The following is a 17,305-nucleotide window of genomic DNA, read 5'->3' as shown; positions in this document are numbered from 1 at the left end:
AAAAAAGAATGTTGTTAACAATATTTATATTAACTTTATATTTTTATGATAGATATAGATTTATGGAGGAAAATAAAAAAGTCTTGAAAAAATGAGTGAAAATCTAATAGGGGGATTTCAATACCCAAACTTTATGTCCCTGGATGTTATGTTTAATATAAATGTGTTATGATATTTAATACATCCATCTTAATACATATTTTAATAGCACACTTCTTTAAAACATGATTGAACTGACTTTGTAAAGTCAACAGTCATATGTCAACTTGACTTTTATTTAATTTTCAGGGAGCTGAATTTTACTGATTAGCAAAGCCTCCAGAACAAAGAGACAAACCAAAGATTAGGTAGGTATAGCAGAATATCCATAGATAAATCAAGGTTTCATTGCAGTAAGGGCAAAATTCTGCCATCATATCTTCACTCCCTGTAATTCTGTAGTCTCTTAAAAGAGGAGCATTGAAATTAGTATACAAAATGCACCAATCCTCACACCCACATGTGGCCTATAAGTCTGGGTATGCAGATACCCAGAGGCCTGTTTTCATAATTAAAAAAAAATAATAGTAGATTACTAAGGTTACCTCTGTTCTTGGAACTGGGGATTTGATTCTCATCACGCATAGACATACTTGTGGTAGTTCTCATCTGAGCTAGTGCACTAAAAATAGTATTGTAGTCACAATAGCGCAGGCAGCAGCGGCACCCAGGGGGTTCACGCAGCTAGTACAGTGCCGCCACTGCCCATGCTACCATGGCTACACTACTATTTTTAACATCCTAGCTCAGATGAGAGCTAGCAAGAGTATGCCTACATGAACTGGGAATAACACCTCTAGTAGAGATGTAGCCTTAGTATCAAAGACCCTAGTGAGCGCTCTCTGTCAGCCACCCACTGGGACTGCTGTGAGGGGAATCCAAGCCTCTGCTGGTCTGTGTTCCCAGTGTGTTTCAAGCTTTTAGAGCTGCAGCAGGCTGTACCACTGGTTCCTCCCATGGCTTCTCTGACACATTTCATGAGCACTGACTCTGTCTGTCTGTTCCTCTTCTAGGAAATATGGGTTCTCAACCCACTTGCTGTAGCCCTCCAAGACCAGCACTGACACCAAAGATACCTTGATTATTCAAACTTCACCCCAGGGATACAACGCTTCTTGTTTACAGTTTACCTCTCTCAGGGGCACGCAGTAGTTCTGAAGCCGTCAACACATACATACATACACAAACACTTTGCACAGTCTTAAACGCCTTTATCCCCTTTTATACTTAATCAGGTAAAGCATAGGTGCGCACTGATCATACAAAACAACAAATACTAAATGCATGTCCCTGCCTCACTTTCTTCACCACTCCAGGGCATTCTTTGAGCTGAGGTCCAAGTTCCTGGGATTTTGCAGAGTTCTTGGGGGCCAGCTGGGCTCAGGAAAGTATGTAGGGCACCCTTACATCATTTAAACCCTTTCTGGCCACTTGGTCTCTCTTGTTCTCTTCCTGGTAGTGTTTCACTACTTCTGCTTTCCTTCCAGAGGAAACAGCTAAACTAGTTATTCTAAGAATGCAGCTTCTTTTTTTGCATAACTGTTGTGAGATCTAAGTACCATCATTAACCTTAACCTTTCTATCTGTCTGGGATATATAGCTTTACGCTAGTTTCAATTATTTTGGTAATTTATTTCAAAATAAATTATGTATTGTTACAAACATACTTGCAGACACACACAAAAATTCCCCCAGGAGTAGAGTGTTAAAGAAACCTTTATGACAACCCAGTTCCTTTTTCTCTGACCCCTTCCTACCTCCCTACCCCCCGAGAGTCCAGGCTGGGGGTCAGATACCCACAACTCCTTTTCCCCCCAGCTCCCAGCTGTGGTGCCCCCCCCCTTGCTCAGACATACGTCCCGTCCCCTCCTCTTCCCTCCCCCAGAGCCCAGGGATCCAGAGGGAGAAACAATCTGATGGTCATTCCCAGGCTTGAACAGAGTTTCCTGTGCACCCTCCTCTCCTTGCCTTAGGGCATGCTGGGAACTGCAGCTGCCAGGAACCCTCTAGCTCCCTCCCTCTAGCAGTGTCTTCTATATGTGGGCTGGGCTCTGCCAGGTCCAAAGGCCCCTAGTGGCAGCTAGCAGCACTGCAGCCCATTTTTGTGAGGAAAGGAAATTCTGCATGCACATTAATTTCTGCAAAATTCTGCATTTCGCAGTGGCACAGAATTCCCGCAGGAGTAATGCTTTCAGGCTCTGTCAGCAATAGTGTATCCACAAACATATAGGCACTCAGAAAAGAGCAGCTTTTCATAATACAACTTCACAATATCAATCTGAATTTATGTTGTGCAGACAGAACCCCAAGTCATCACACTATGAAACCAAAATTCTTATTAAAATACTATCTATCCAAAGTAGCTTTGGACACATTTATTTATAATTAATTCTTGAAGATATGTACTGACACATTAGAGCTAAATTAGATAGTTCATCAAGAGCTATCTCAAGTAATCTGTTTCATAGCCTGAGAAAGTGGGACATGGCTACACCTACACTGCAAACATGTTAAACATGTTTTGTAGCTTCTCAGTCTAATCCTAAAAAGGTGTAGGTTTGTGGATCAGATTTTGTTATGGAACAACACCTACTCTGTTAGTAAGTACGGGCTGGGGAAAGGCACAACGTGATTTTGTCAGTGCAAGGTTATTATTGGAAATAAAATTATGCTTGTGAATGACTGGGTCTATGTGCAATAAAATGAAAAATAACAGAGCATTCATTTATGAAAGATAAAGTAGAGCTGTGGCACTTCGAGCAATATTTGTATAACTGCTTTGACCTTAAGGAACCATTTTAAAAGTGACTTAACGATCCTCTTATGTTGTAAGCTACAGATGTCCACACAAATCAAACAATATGCCACATTAACCAATGCCATAAATGACATATGAATGCTGATTCTGAGGTCCCTTTTCACAATCTGGAGTTTGAGAGAGAGAGTTTGGGTGCATAATTTAATTAGATTAAGTAGTTAATATTCACATATATCTTTGAAGTGCTATATAAGTATAAGGTACTATCACAATTTATTATTGTAAATCAATGAATGTATTGGTTTGTTTTATTATATTTATCTAATTTAAACTAAAATCTAATTTTATTTTATTATCTTTACCAATGAATTGATTTTTCTGCTCCCATATATTGTGAAAGAAAATATTTTTGAGGGAAGATGTCTTATTGGATTTCTCCAGTTTTCCTCCCCTCTGTTTACTCCTTCACTATCTCTTCACCATCAAAAGATCCAAGCTGCTCTGATGCTCCCATTCCCCACAATTTTCTTTCAAGCCTATGAAATCTGCATCAAACTGAAAAAAGTATGCTATAAAGGTTTTAAAATATATCTACATATTAAAGTCAGGCTCTCTTTAGTACCATAGGTTCTTTCTGCATAAATCTCTGGTGGAGAGAAAAAATATAACTAAAATACATTACGTTAAATATCTTTTCTATACACAGTGAATTTATGGTCTGATATCTTAAATTATGTTTAACATATTAAAGAGAGAAAGGAAGATTCAGTGGTTAGGGAGATAGGGGACTTGCGAGAGACAGGCTCAATTCTCTGTGTTACCACAGACTTTCTGTGTGACCCCAGGCGAGCCACTTTTAGTCTCTGTACATCAGTTCCCCATGTGTAAAATGAGGATTATAGTACCTTCCTACTTCACAGGGATGTTGGGAGGAAAAATACATTAAAGATTATGAGGTGCTCAGGTACTACAGTAACAGAACATAAAATAGATAGCCTGCTATGGAATGAAATACTGCCTACAATAGCATGTGACTCATTGGCAACTGCCAGTAGAAAAAATCCCCAATGGCCAGAGATGGGGCAGTAGATGGGGAGGGCTCCGAGTTACTATAGAGAATTCTTTCCTGGGTATCTGCCTGGTGGGTCTTGCCCACATGCTCAGGGTGTAACTGATCACCATATTTGGGGACAGGAAGGAATTTTCCCCTGGCTCAGACTGGCAGAGATCCTAGGGGGTTTTCACCTTCCTCTGTAGCATGGGGTGCAGGTCACTTGCAGATTTTAACTAATGTAAATGATGAATTCTCTGTAACTTGAAATCTTTAAATCATGATTTGAGGACTTCAGTAACTCAGCCAGAGGCTAGGGGTCTATTACAGAAGTGAGTGGGTGAGGTTCTGTGGCCTGCAACGTGCAGGAGGTTAGACTAGGTGATCACAAAGGTACCTTCTGACCTTAGTCTATGAGTATATCAGAAATGTGTTTAATCCATCAAAAATATTTTACAGTATCAGTTTCTACACTTACAGCCATTGAAGTATTGGACTTCAAATTTGTCACTGATCCAGGATGAAATATTCTATGTCTTTTGCCTTGAGCCAGGATAATTTTGGTGTGAAACAGTATACCACAAATAGAAAGTCTCATATTCTTAAGAAATGCAGTGTTTCCTTAAGAAAAACATTTAAATGATGGCTGGCCATTAACTGTCATCTGACTACAAAAATACACACCTGTAGTAGCATCAAGTGTCTTAGTGACTGTAGAGAATATATTTTGCTGGAAATTAAGAAACCCTACACATTGCTCAATGGAGAATCCTGAACCAGACTGAAATGATCTTTTCCTATTTTCCAATATGTGTAAAAATAGCATTGTCTCTTATAAGCAAGCAACTGGCCCTTGGGACATGACCATTCAGAAAAACAGTTTTAATTGGCTAATGCTCCACAGTTACTAAAATGACCAATATCATAGCAGACAAAATGGTCTCTATATTGAAAAGCTAGAATGAGGAACAAAGGCAAAGATCCACTGAAGGGCAAAAATATGGAGTGAACCATGATCGGTTTTAGAGAGTACAATTCGGCCACCCTCACTCAGATTGTGTGATTTCAGTGACACTACTTCTGGAATTAAGTATTCCTTAATGTGATGAGGGTGGTAGAATCTAGTTCAGAAATAGAAATAAATCCAGCTCATCACACAGAACAGTCCTGAATTTTTTAACTCTCCAAAAATCAAATAGAGCTAAAGCACTGTCTAACTGGAATTCTGTCTGGTATTGCAACAAGGTACTCTACATTTTTAACTTCTGTCTACAAATCTTAATGGAAAAAGATACAGCATTTGTTTAACTGGAATTCTGTTCATTTTAACTCTTATTTGTTTAAATTGCACAGTCCTTGTCAGACTAGGAATAGAGGCCCTTGCTGATTTTGTGACCCCTATGTCATTCCTGTATGAGCCCACCAAGTGTTAGAGGCCCATATGGCTCTAACGGTTGGAGATCCTGCAGTGCTTGCAGATTGGAGGGGAAATTTTTGCCTTAAATCTTTAAGTTTCACAGACTTGCAGGTTATTTTTATGATGCATCTGTCTGAAGCTAAGGACATAAGCATGTTCCACCTTTATGGAGAGGCTACTCATTCAGAAACAATATCATTACTGTAGGACCTCACTAATTCAGAAGTTTTGGTACTTTATTAATGAACAATTAAGAATTCCTGTTTTTTACTACTTTATGAAGCTTGTCTTTCTGGAAATGGAATGGCATGTAATTTAAGATGGAGCAGAGTAATTAGGATGGATGACAGATAGATTTATTTAATTAAACCAGTTTAACTTGAGCCATACTGACAGAAAATCTGTGAGGTTGGCAAGTTCCTAAAAACTGGGAATGTCACAGACCGGCAAATTTTAACTTACAGACTGCTGCAGACGAAGAGATTACTTAAATGACATTCTTCTGGCTGTCAGAATGAAGCAGTGGCAACAGCACAAGAGTATTTTATCCTAATGTTAATCAGGTACTCTGAAATCCAAATTATAGACTCAAAAGCTATGATAAACTGTAGTCACAAAATTGTATTCGCAAAAGTGGAGGATGAGATAAGACTTTTTTTAAAATTCAGGGCTGATATAGATATCAAACCAACAGACCACCATGTCCTTTGTCAGACATAGCCTCACTGAATGAATAATTACCCATGAGCAGCAACTCCTGCAGATCACTACTTCCCTGAGTGCACACCTTGCATCATTACAAAATGCCCTGCCTCATTCAGGACCTAAACCAAAGCCCACTGTAATCAGTGGAAAGACTCCCATCGACTTGGGCTGTGGATCAAGATAGCATGTACTTTACTTTGCAATGTATGAAGCAGAGCTCCCGATGCTCATGTTAGAAAATGAACATTGTATGATGCAGGATGCTTATAGAACCCGACCTAATTTGATGAGTAAATCTTCAGTAAATTTTTGATGATGTAGCTAAATTAGCCATATACACATGTGGCCCACCTTCCTGCCAAATGATAGGTGATTATTGTTTATGTGACGTATGATTTTTTGAAGGCTCATAGCTAAGTCAAATCACAGCCAGTTTTCATCAGAATAATCTAGTGTACTGCTTCTTTGAGTGGTCTATTTCCCATGCCAAATTTTAACTTTTGAATGCAAGCTCTTCTGTTAGTACTTCTAGATGAAAGTTTCAGAAAGATATAAGCAAATGAAAATAGGGAGTTAAAAAGGAAAATTGTAGGCAATCAACTCTTTGCAATCACTAACACTTCTACTAAACGGTCCTGTCCACACAACTATTCCCTAAGACAGACCAGCAGCCACAGTGGCCCAAATTTGGCAATGGAGATGAGAAAATGTGTAGAGGTTAATCTCACAAATTGTTTACAAATCCAAACTGGTCTTCAAAGGTGCCGAACATTTAAGTTTACAGCCTATTAATGTAACTGATACACATATGGAATGATTACCTGCAGGACTAATGCAAGTTCAGGCCCTGAAACAAGTGGAAGTCACAGCCACAGCGGTTGTATGAGCCATAACAATGTGATTGACTGGATAGGATAGGATAGTAGGAAAGCTGTTGACTGACACAGCAGACAACATTTGTGACGGGCAGGCAGCTAAATCTGGAACCAAGAGAGAGAAAAAAAACAGCCTTTGCAGCTGCTGAGACCACCACACAAATGAATGCTATACAGCAGGGGTAGTCATTTTGTCAAGGCCCAAATTTCTTGGTCAAGATAATCAAGGTCCAAACTCCAAAGAAAACAAAATAATGATAATAAGTAGATAAAAATATATTCAAAAACGTCTGGCAGTCCAGATTTGGCTCACGGTCCGCCTATTGACTTCCCCTGTTATACAGGGTCACACAAAGTCCAGAGCCATCCACAACATTAACATTCCAGGGCTGCTCCTTGTGCATAAGGGGCGAGCAACATGCTCTATCATAATGGATGCACCAGACTTCTCTCTTCCTATCCTTGGTTTGCCAGCCCTGTTCCGTGGGCAACTGCATAAAGGTGGTGGGGCTTTGCCCTGCCTCTTCTATAGCCCCTTTTTTCTGGCTTACTGCCCCTGGTGATCAGGACTTGTGCTATTTTGAACACAGGAGGTACAGGCATTGTTATCATTAGATGCTCTTGTACAGTCACAGAAGTGGCGGGGAACCTTTTGCTGGAACCTCTGCCTTTGCATGAGCGAAGGGGATCTCTCCTGATCTAACCCTAAATGCATAGCCATTCAGAAACCTCACTGAAGAACATGGTGTAAATACAATACTTAGCTTTGTTGGGGTAGGTAGCATCATGGATGGCACATGAGCCCCCACTTCGGAGAGGCTAGCCACAGAGCCCTGCCTCTTCTGCCCAAGGCCCTACCTCTACCCCCATCTGCGGGAGCCCCAAGTGCCCTCCATCCCATTTGTGGGAGCCCTGAACACCCTCCTTCCCATCCACTGGAGCCTTAAGTCCCGTCCCCCTGCAGCCAGAGGAGCCCTGGCCAAACCATCCCAGGCCGCCAGTTGGCCTCAGCACCTGCCCATCACCTGGCCCCACTACCAGCCTGCTGACTTCCAGCCAGCAGCGGAGCTGAGCTCCTGCCGGCTTGTGGGAGAGGGCAGAGCACGTGCAGACCCAGGGGCTGGCTTAGGGAAGGCTAAGCCTCCCCTACCCTATTATACCCGCCATCCATGGGTAGCATAGATGTTTGGCACAGAGAACATTTTTATGCTCTACAATATTATAACGTGTGCATTTTATTTGGCCATCGGTACAAGTTTTCTGTTCATTGCCATGAAACTCTGTTAGAAATAGCAGAGTATGTGGTGAAAATAATACTGAACATTACTTAGTAGCAATACTGAATAAGGGCACCACTTCCATACCTGATAATGATAAGATGTTCACATCACCTAAGACTTTTCAGCAACTCCTACTAAGCAGCAGTGTTTTTTTACCCTATTTAGCACAATATCACTTTGTATTACTCATGTTACTAAAAGCTTTTGAATATCAATAGGAAAATAATGTTCTCAAAACTAAATATTATGGAAACCTTGTCTCTGCAGATAATACCATAATAATATCAGTAATTTGCATTTCTATGGTGCCCTTCATCTGAGAATCTCAGAGCACTTTACAAACATCAGGCTAGATTCACAGAAACTGGCACACAGAGATGAAAATTACATGTCCCTGAGCTACCCTGGTTCCCGCAGCCCCTGGAGAAATTCACAATGAAAGACGGCAGGCTGCGTTGCTGCCTTCTCCTTCCCTTGGGTTTCTGTGAGCAGGAACCAATTGGAATTAGCAATTGAAACTCCACAAAAGCCCATTTAGGGTAAATTGTTAAGGGGACATGGTGAACCAGCTCACTCCTCAGCCTCCCTGCTGTAAAGATAGGGTTATGGAAGATTATAATTTAGAGATACTCCTTCATAAGGGATTGTATTATGAATACAGGTTTCAGTGATATCCGTGTTAGTCTGTATAAGCAAAAAATAAATAAAAATAAAAATAAAATGAGGAGTCCTTGTGGCACCTTAGAGACTAAAAAATTTATTTGGGCATGAGCTTTTGTGGGCTAGAACCCACTTCATCAGATGTATGAAGTGAAAAATACAGGAGCAGGTATAAATACATGAAAGGATGGGGATTGTTTTACGAAGTGTTAGGTCGGTCTAATGAGATAAATCAATTAACAGAAGGATACCAAGGGAGGAAAAATAACTTTTGAAGTGGTACCACTCCCAGTCTTTATTCAGGCTTAATCTGATGGTATCCAGTTTGCAAATTCATTCCAGTTCTGCAGAATCACATTGGAGTCTGTTTTTGAAGGTTTTTTTGTTGAAGAATTGCCATTTTGAGGTCTGTTATTGAGTGACCAGAGAGATTGAAGTGCTCTCCTACTGGTTTTTGAATGTTATGATTCCTGATGTCAGATTTGTGTCCATTTATTCTTTTGCGTAGAGACTGTCCAGTTTGGCCAATGTACATGGCAGAGGGGCATCGCTGAATACAAGAATTTAGAGATGTGCTCTGGAAGCTAGGGTTGAGAACACCATGTAGCTGTGTACAGCAGTTCACCACAGAAGCTCTCTAGTTTGTTTTATTCAAAGCTGTTTTCCTTTTTCATTCACTGGTTTGGTGTTTAATGAACTCCAAGATCATTACATGGTGTTAGAAGTGCTGAATGGCAAGAAAATTGCCGTCATTTTGAAGTTAACTCCTGTGTTTGCAACTGAAAGCAGAGGGAAAAAGAGCGCCTCGAACAGCAAACAGAGATGAATAAAGGCTTTTGTATGTACTTTTAAGGACAATAGTAGCTTGACTAGCTTAAGAAAGGGGAAATAGCCAAAAATGGATGTGTTGCAACCTCCATCCTGTCTGCAATTGTCAGGCAATGTTGCGAAGAACTGGGAAAAATTCAGACAGAGATTTGAATTGTATTTAGTAACGATAGGGGCAGCATAAACTGTGAAAGCACAAACCAAAGAGCTGAATTCACCAGAAGGGTTTATCTGTGTAATAGGTACAAAAGAATACAGCCAAAATAGGTCACGTAAAAAAGCAGAACTGTAGTGCCAACAGATCCTGGTCATCAGCGGGCAGGATTGAACATGGGACCTCTAGAACTTAGTACATGAGCCTCTACCACATGAGCTAAAAGCCACATGGACCTTAGTTAAGGCTGTAGAAAAGACTTGTTAATCTCTCTCTAAGTGGTCTCAATGCCACTAGATGGGAATGAACACCACACCCAGGAGGTGTGAGAGTTACAGAACCACTTGCTATGAAAACCACTGCTAGGGGGAAGACTGGGTACAGACAGTCAGGTGGAAGGTGTGGATTACAGCATGCCCCAAACAGTGTGTTGCCTCTGGGAAATTCTGTCATAAATGTGGGGGAAATAATCATTGTGCAAAATGCTGCAGATCTCAAATTCAGAAAACTCAAGTGCATTCTGTTGAAGACAACATGGTTGAGGAGTTTTTCATAAACATACTGAAATCAAGGAAGGACTGGATACTGCCAGTGAAAGTGAATGAAACAATTATTCTACTGAAACTGGACATGGGAGCTCAGGTTAACATTCTGTCTGAACAAGATTATGAGAGACTGAAAATAAGACCAAAACCAAGCTGAACAAAAATAAAAGTACCTGAATATTCTGGAACAAATATACCAGTGAACAGGAGGTGCATTACTAGCATCAACAACAAAAACACCATGTACTGGCTCCAATTCATTGTAGTGCCAAAGGAGGTGGCACCAATTTTAGGTCTTGCTGCACATGAAAAACTCAGTCTGGTAAAACTGGTGCTTTTAATACAAGATCATACCAAACCTGGCTGTGAGGCACTCATTTGGGACTAGCATGACCTGTTTCAAGGAATGGATTGCTTGCAGGGTGAACATTCAATCCAGATAAACAAGCAGGTCCCTCCAGTTATCCATCCATGTAGAAAGGTGCTCTTTGTACTCCATGATAATCTCAAGACTGAGTTTACAAGAATGGAAGCAGTGCAAGTAAACAAAAAATTGAATAGCCAACAGAATGGGTGAGCTCCCTAGTCTTTGTGGAGAGAAGTAACAGCCACCTACATATATGGTTAGATCCGAGAGACCTCAACAAGGCTATAAAACGAGAACATTTCAAGCTACCGAGAGAAGAAATTATGACTCAATTTTCAAATGCTCAATATTTCAGTAAATTTGATGCATTCTTGGGATTTTGGCAGCTAAAATTAACTGAAGAAACCTCAACACTATGCACATTTAATATCCCATTTGGATTATTACTGTGATGGGTTGGACCCCTTGGGAAGCCACTTGATACCACTGGGTCTACCTGTTCTGCCAGCAGGGGCCCCCTTTAACCTGTCTTGCTGAGCCAGGCTCTTAAAACCTCCTCTAATGCACACTCAGGCAGGGCCACACCCAGCTGCAGATCAGCTCTGGGAAGACTCAGCTTCAGGGACTTGCCACAGCACCCCAATATCTACCCCTCCCCCCCAGAGTACAAACCCCAAATTATATGAACTTTACCTCTTCCCTCAATGGGGAGGAGGCTATGCACAACTTCTTACCCCCCCAGTTAGAATAAACATAATCTGGGTTATACTGTAAACCAAATATAAATTTAAACTATAACAGGTGTATTTTAAGTAGTTTAAGGAGGCAGCAGACTGAACAAGGCAGATTACTAAGCAAATAAAAGAGAGCACAGAAACTAAGCTTAATACACTAAAGAAACTGGTTACATGTGAGTTCTCACCCTAAATGTGGTTCTAATAATCTTCTTCACAGGCCAGATGCCCTTCTAGCCTGGGTCCAGTTCTTTCCCCCAGTCCCATCTTAATTGTTTCCAGCAGTCATCTTTGGTGGGATAGCAGGGGAGAACTGACGACCTGGATTACCTCACTCCTCACCCTTAAATAGGATTTGCATAATGCAGGAGTCCTTTGTTTCTTGGTTTGACCCCCCTTTCCCTTACAGTGGAAGGTAATTACCAGTCCCAGGTAATGTTTTAGTATCAGGTGACAAGACCACCTGACTCTGTAAGATTACAGTGTCCATGAGTCAGGGGCAGTATGGCATGTCCACAGAAAGGCCAAGCTTTTCACAGTCTATTGTCCTTGTTGATGGGCTATCCACCCTGTCTGGCTTTTCCATTGTTGTACCTGAAATGTTAGTAGTGAGCGTCACCCAAAGTAGCATAGTTGAAATATAGATACATAATTAATATTCCTAACTTCAGATACAGAAGTGATACATGCATACAAATAGGATAATCATATTCAGTAAATCATAACCTTTCCAAGGATATCTCATGTCAGCCATCTTGCATAAAGTATATCTCAGTTATGTCAGATATATTCATATCATATGCATATTTTCATAAAGAATATGGAATGACATGTTACAAATACCTTAACCTTTGTCATAGCTTCAGCACCAGAAGTGTACCACAAAACCATACATATGATCTATGAACATATTAATAGTGTTGACACTTCAGTGGATGACATCATCATCTGGGGCTCAACAAAAGGAAGCATGATTGTAGGCTTTAGGAAGTCCTTGATGCAAGGAGAGCTGCAAACCTCAAACTAAATAGGGAGAAATGTGCTCTAGAGGTTACAGAACAGACTTTTGCTGGGGACATTATTTCCAATGAAGGTGTAAAACCTGGTAAGAGGATGATTTCTGCCATAAAATGGTGCCATGTCCCCAACAGTTCCTGGGAATGGTTAATTATCTTGGAAATTCAAACCTAATCTATCTACCAAAGCAGTGGCTTTGAGAAAACTCTTAGAGAATAAAAATGAATGGTATTGGGGTGCAGAACAGGTCATTAATAAAAAAGTTAAATAGCATAGGGCCAAGAACCATTCCATGCATGACCCCACAAGAAACACACCCACTTTATGACAATTCCCTGTTTACAATTACATTTTGGGACATATCAGTCCAGCCAGTTTATAATTAATTTAATGTGTGCCATGTTAATTTTGTATCATTCTAGTTTTTTAAACAAAATGTCATTTGGTAACAAGTCAAATGCCTTACAGACATCTAAGTCTATTACATCAACACTATTACCTTTATCAACCAAACTTGTAATCTTATCAAAAAAGATATCAAGTTAGTCTGACAGGACCTATTTTCCATAAACCCATGTTTTAAATACATTACCTTGCATAGGAGTTAAGGCATGCTGCAGTGAAATTGTAGGAGAAATCTGTCAGTCAGAATGCAATAAAACCAAGTTTGCACCTGACCAGAGAAGCAGGGTCAACATAAAAACTCCTGTAAGAAACTTCAATGGGACACCTAGTGGTAAAGAAGAATGTTGCAAGGGCCACACTCAATTTGGTTCACTTCCTTCCGAATTAGTGAGGTCCTATGGCAGTGATATTGTTTCTGAATGAATAGCTTCACCATAGAGATGGAACACACTTATGTCCCTGGCTTTAGACAGATGCATCGTAAAAATAACCTGCAAGTCTGTGAAATTTAAAGATTTAGGGCAAAATGTTCTCCAATCTGCAAGTGCTGCGGGATCTCCAATTGGCATCTCCACACGGGCATCCAACATTCGGTGGGCTCATCCAGGAATGACATGCATGCAGTGATCACAAAAATCAACAAGGGCCTATTCGCACTCCGACAAAGACAGTGTAAATTAATCAAATAAGAGTTTAAATGAATAGAATTAAATCATACATATATATATATAAACACAATGAATACATCCAACAGTCAGTCACTAACAATGAGAGCTTTTGTGCTAGGGCAGTCCAAATCGCCTTGGGTTCCAGGGCACCCTTAGGGCAAACACACTAGGAGAATAATGGCGTTCACAAACAGGAATTCTTAAGTCTCTAGGGTTAAGGCTTCCCTGCTCAGGCCCTTCTGTACTTAGTGTTCCCCTTCTCCGGTGAAAGCCTCCCTGCTCAGGCTTGTTCTTAGCTGCCTGCCTCATTCTGTGACCAGTTTCAGAACAATGCATTTTGAAGGGCCAAGATGAAAACACTCTCTACATAAAGGTTTCTTTTCTTTATGTGATTATATTTTAGTAAGGCATCTATATGTAGGGAAAGAACAGTTACGATGCTGCTTTGTTTAGTAATATACTTGTCAGATTTAATCCCTGAAATTTCAAGTGTTAACTCCTATTTTAACCACATGACTGTCATTAAAGGTAAATAGATTGATCTGCCTACAACAATATACAGCTCTGAAAAGTTTCTCCCAAGGTGTTTTGGGAGATGTTCACAAGACAATTCAATTACAGGATTTAGCTGTAAATGTATAAGTCACTTGAAAATATTAAACAAAAGCCACACTGACAACATAGCATAGCATTCAAAAGTCAGGTCTTAGTTTAAGCCCAATAATTCTATTTGTACCAATCAACTTAACGTTTTGTCTCCAAAACAAAGGAATAACACTATTTAAAACTATGAACAAACTTTAAAATGTAGACATTCTGTTTCTTTAAAATGTTAATTTAAATTCCCTACTACAGATTTTGTAAATAAAAAGATTTAAATGTAGTAGGTTTTATTTCTCATTAGACATCAATACCATTAGACATCACATACACACCCCCACACAGGAAAGTAGGATGGTATTATGGTGAAGTGAGGTGTTAAAATACAGAACTGTGCATTTTAGGAGATATACCAGTATAAAACTAGTGACAGATTGGAGAACCAGTCCCCATGTGCCCATACCCAACAGAATTTCAACATAAATAACTACTTGATCCATGTATACTCAAGCTTTCTATGTTCCCAATTTAAAATACTTTGTTTTCTGAAAGTTCACAATTTTTATTCGAAGGGTAATATTTTTAATATTGTACAATTTTAAGGCCTGATTCAAAGCTCGTTGAAGCCAATGGAAAGACTCCAGATGACTTTACTGGGGTTTAGATTAGGCCCTAAATTTGTACCATATAAGCCCACTACCCATTGAAATCAACAGTTGCTTTTTCCATTTACCTCAATGGGCTTTGGATCAAGTCCTTCCAGTCCAATTCTGCCCTCAGATAAATGTAAAGTTAAACAACTCCCATTAAAGCCAATGAGTGTGGCATGTGAGTATCCTAAAGCAGAATTTTATCTCCTGTATTGTGCTTATAACCTAACACCAGATAATTTTAATGCATTAATCTTTCATAATTAAATTCACTCAGATTCAGAGACTTTTAAGGACAGATTACCATCATGCTTATCTAGTCTGACCTCTGACCTCGTGCACATTGCAGGCCACAGAACCTCACCCTCACACACCTGTAATAGACCCTTAACATCTGGCTGAGATAGTGAAGTCTGCAAATCATGTTTAAAGACTCCAAGTTACAGAGAATCCACCATTTACATCAGTTTAAACCTGCAAGTGACCGGTGCCCCACGCTACTAAGGAAGGTGAACCCCGCCCAGGATCTCTGTCAATCTGACCTGGGGAAAAATTCCTTCCTGAATGGGTTGTGTGTGAGGCCAGGTCCACACTACAGCGTTAAATCGGTTTAAACAGCGTTAAATTGATTTAATGCTGTACGCGTCCACACTACAAGGCACATAAAATCGATTTTAAGGGGTCTTAAAATCGATTTCTGTACTCCAGCTAAATGAAAGGAGTAACCCTAAAATCGATTTTACAAAATCGATTTAGGGCTAGTGTGGATGGAAATCGAAGTTAATGGCCTCCGGGAGGTATCCCACAGTGCACCAGTGGCCGCTCTGGACAGGTAAAGGAACTCTACTGCACTGGCCAGGTATACAGGAAAAGCCCCGGGAACTTTTGAATTGCATTTCCTGTTTGGCCAGCGTGGAGCTCTCAGCAGCACAGGTAACTATGCAGTCTCCTGAGAATAGGAAAAGAGCTCCAGCGTGGAACACACAGGAGTTATTGGATCTGATCGCTGTATGGGGAGAAGATTCTGTGCTATCAGAACTGCGTTCCAGTAGACGAAATGAAAAAACTTTTGAAAAAATTTCTAATGCCATGAGGCAGAGAGGCCATAGCAGGGACTCGGTGCAGTGCAGAGTTAAAGTCAAGGAGCTCAGACAAGCGTACCAGAAAGCCAAAGCAGCAAATGGCAGATCCGGATCTGAGCCAAAAACATGCCGCTTCTACGCGGAGCTGCATGCAATTTTAGGGGGCTGCGCCACGACAAGCCCCCCCCGTCTGTGGATTCAGAGGTGGGGGTAGTAATCTCAGCCATTGCTGATGATTCTGTGGAGGGTGAAGATGAGGAGGAGGAAGAGGAGGACGAGATGGCAGAGACCACACAGCACTCCATTCTCCCCAACAGCCAGGAGCTTTTTCTCACCCAGACAGAATTACCCTCCCAGCCCTCCCAAGCCACTAGCCCAGACAATGAAGCCATGGAAGCGACCTCTGGTGAGTGTACTTTTTTAAATAAAAAACATAGTTTAAAAGCAAGCGTTTTTTAATGATTGATTTGCCATGAGGGCTTGCATGCATTAGCTGGCATTAAAGTTACTGGAAAAGTCTGTTAACATGTCTGGGGATGGAGCGGAAATCCTCCAGGGACATCTCTATGAAGCACTCCTGTAGGTACCCCAAAAGCCTTTTCAGAAGGTTTCTGGGCAGGGCAGCCTTATTCCGTCCACCATGGTACGAAACTTTACCACGCCATGCCTGGAGCACGTAATCGGGTATCATTGCATGACAAAGCCTAGCTGCGTATGGTCCCGGGGATTGCTGGCATTCAAGAAGCATAATTTCTTTTTCTCTGTCTGTAATCCTCAGGAGAGTGATATCGTTCATGGTCACATGGTAAAAAGTAATGTATTTTATTAAGGGGACAGAGATGACCATACCTTTGTTGCTGCATTCCTGCGCCTTAAAAAAAATCCGTCCCTTGCAGTTAGCTATGGGGGGGGAGGTAAAAAGCAGCCCATTCCTACGGGGAGGTGTCTCTAATGACGCTGACCTTTTTAGCATTTGGGCAGCAGGAATTTTCGCTGCTAATTGCCAAGGGAGAGGGGGGAAGGGGGAGGTGGTAAGGTTTCAGTGACCTGCCATTACAGCAGACATGCAGAGTGGGGGGGAAAACCATTCACAATTTTCCTCTAGTGCTTAACCTTTTTGATAGCATAAGAAAAGAAGCAAAAGATGTGCTTTTTAGCAGTTTGGCTGCCCAGCATGAATTTTACCTGCTAATAGCCACGGGTAGGGGGGAAAGGAGGAGGTTGTACGGTTAACTGCCATTATATGTATGCCTTACCATGTCCGCCTGCAAGCTGATTTGTAATCCCCGGACCTGCGTCTGTGTTGATCTCTGACACCACAGCCGCAAGCACTAAATACTAAAAGAATCCAAAGGCGACCTTGTAGTGAAGTGACATGTGCTACGTACGGTGAATAGTGTAGTTCACTGTGAAAGACTATAACCATTGTTCTGTGAAATGTATCTCTTACGATCCTTCTATCACTCTTTT

General features: G+C 40.9%; 1 protein-coding gene across 1 annotated transcript in view; it reads right to left on the bottom strand.

The window, feature by feature from the left end:
- NWD2 (NACHT and WD repeat domain containing 2) overlaps positions 1-17,305 on the bottom strand; it is a 157,622-nt gene that overhangs the window by 94,398 nt on the left and 45,919 nt on the right. The gene's annotated exons all lie outside the window — the stretch shown is intronic.

The sequence above is a fragment of the Gopherus evgoodei genome, chromosome 5 (genome assembly GCF_007399415.2).
Source record: "Gopherus evgoodei ecotype Sinaloan lineage chromosome 5, rGopEvg1_v1.p, whole genome shotgun sequence".
In the NCBI taxonomy this organism is placed as follows: domain Eukaryota; kingdom Metazoa; phylum Chordata; order Testudines; family Testudinidae; genus Gopherus; species Gopherus evgoodei.
The sequence above is the reverse complement of the archived record's forward strand: the minus strand, read 5'-3'. Positions and strand labels throughout refer to the sequence as shown.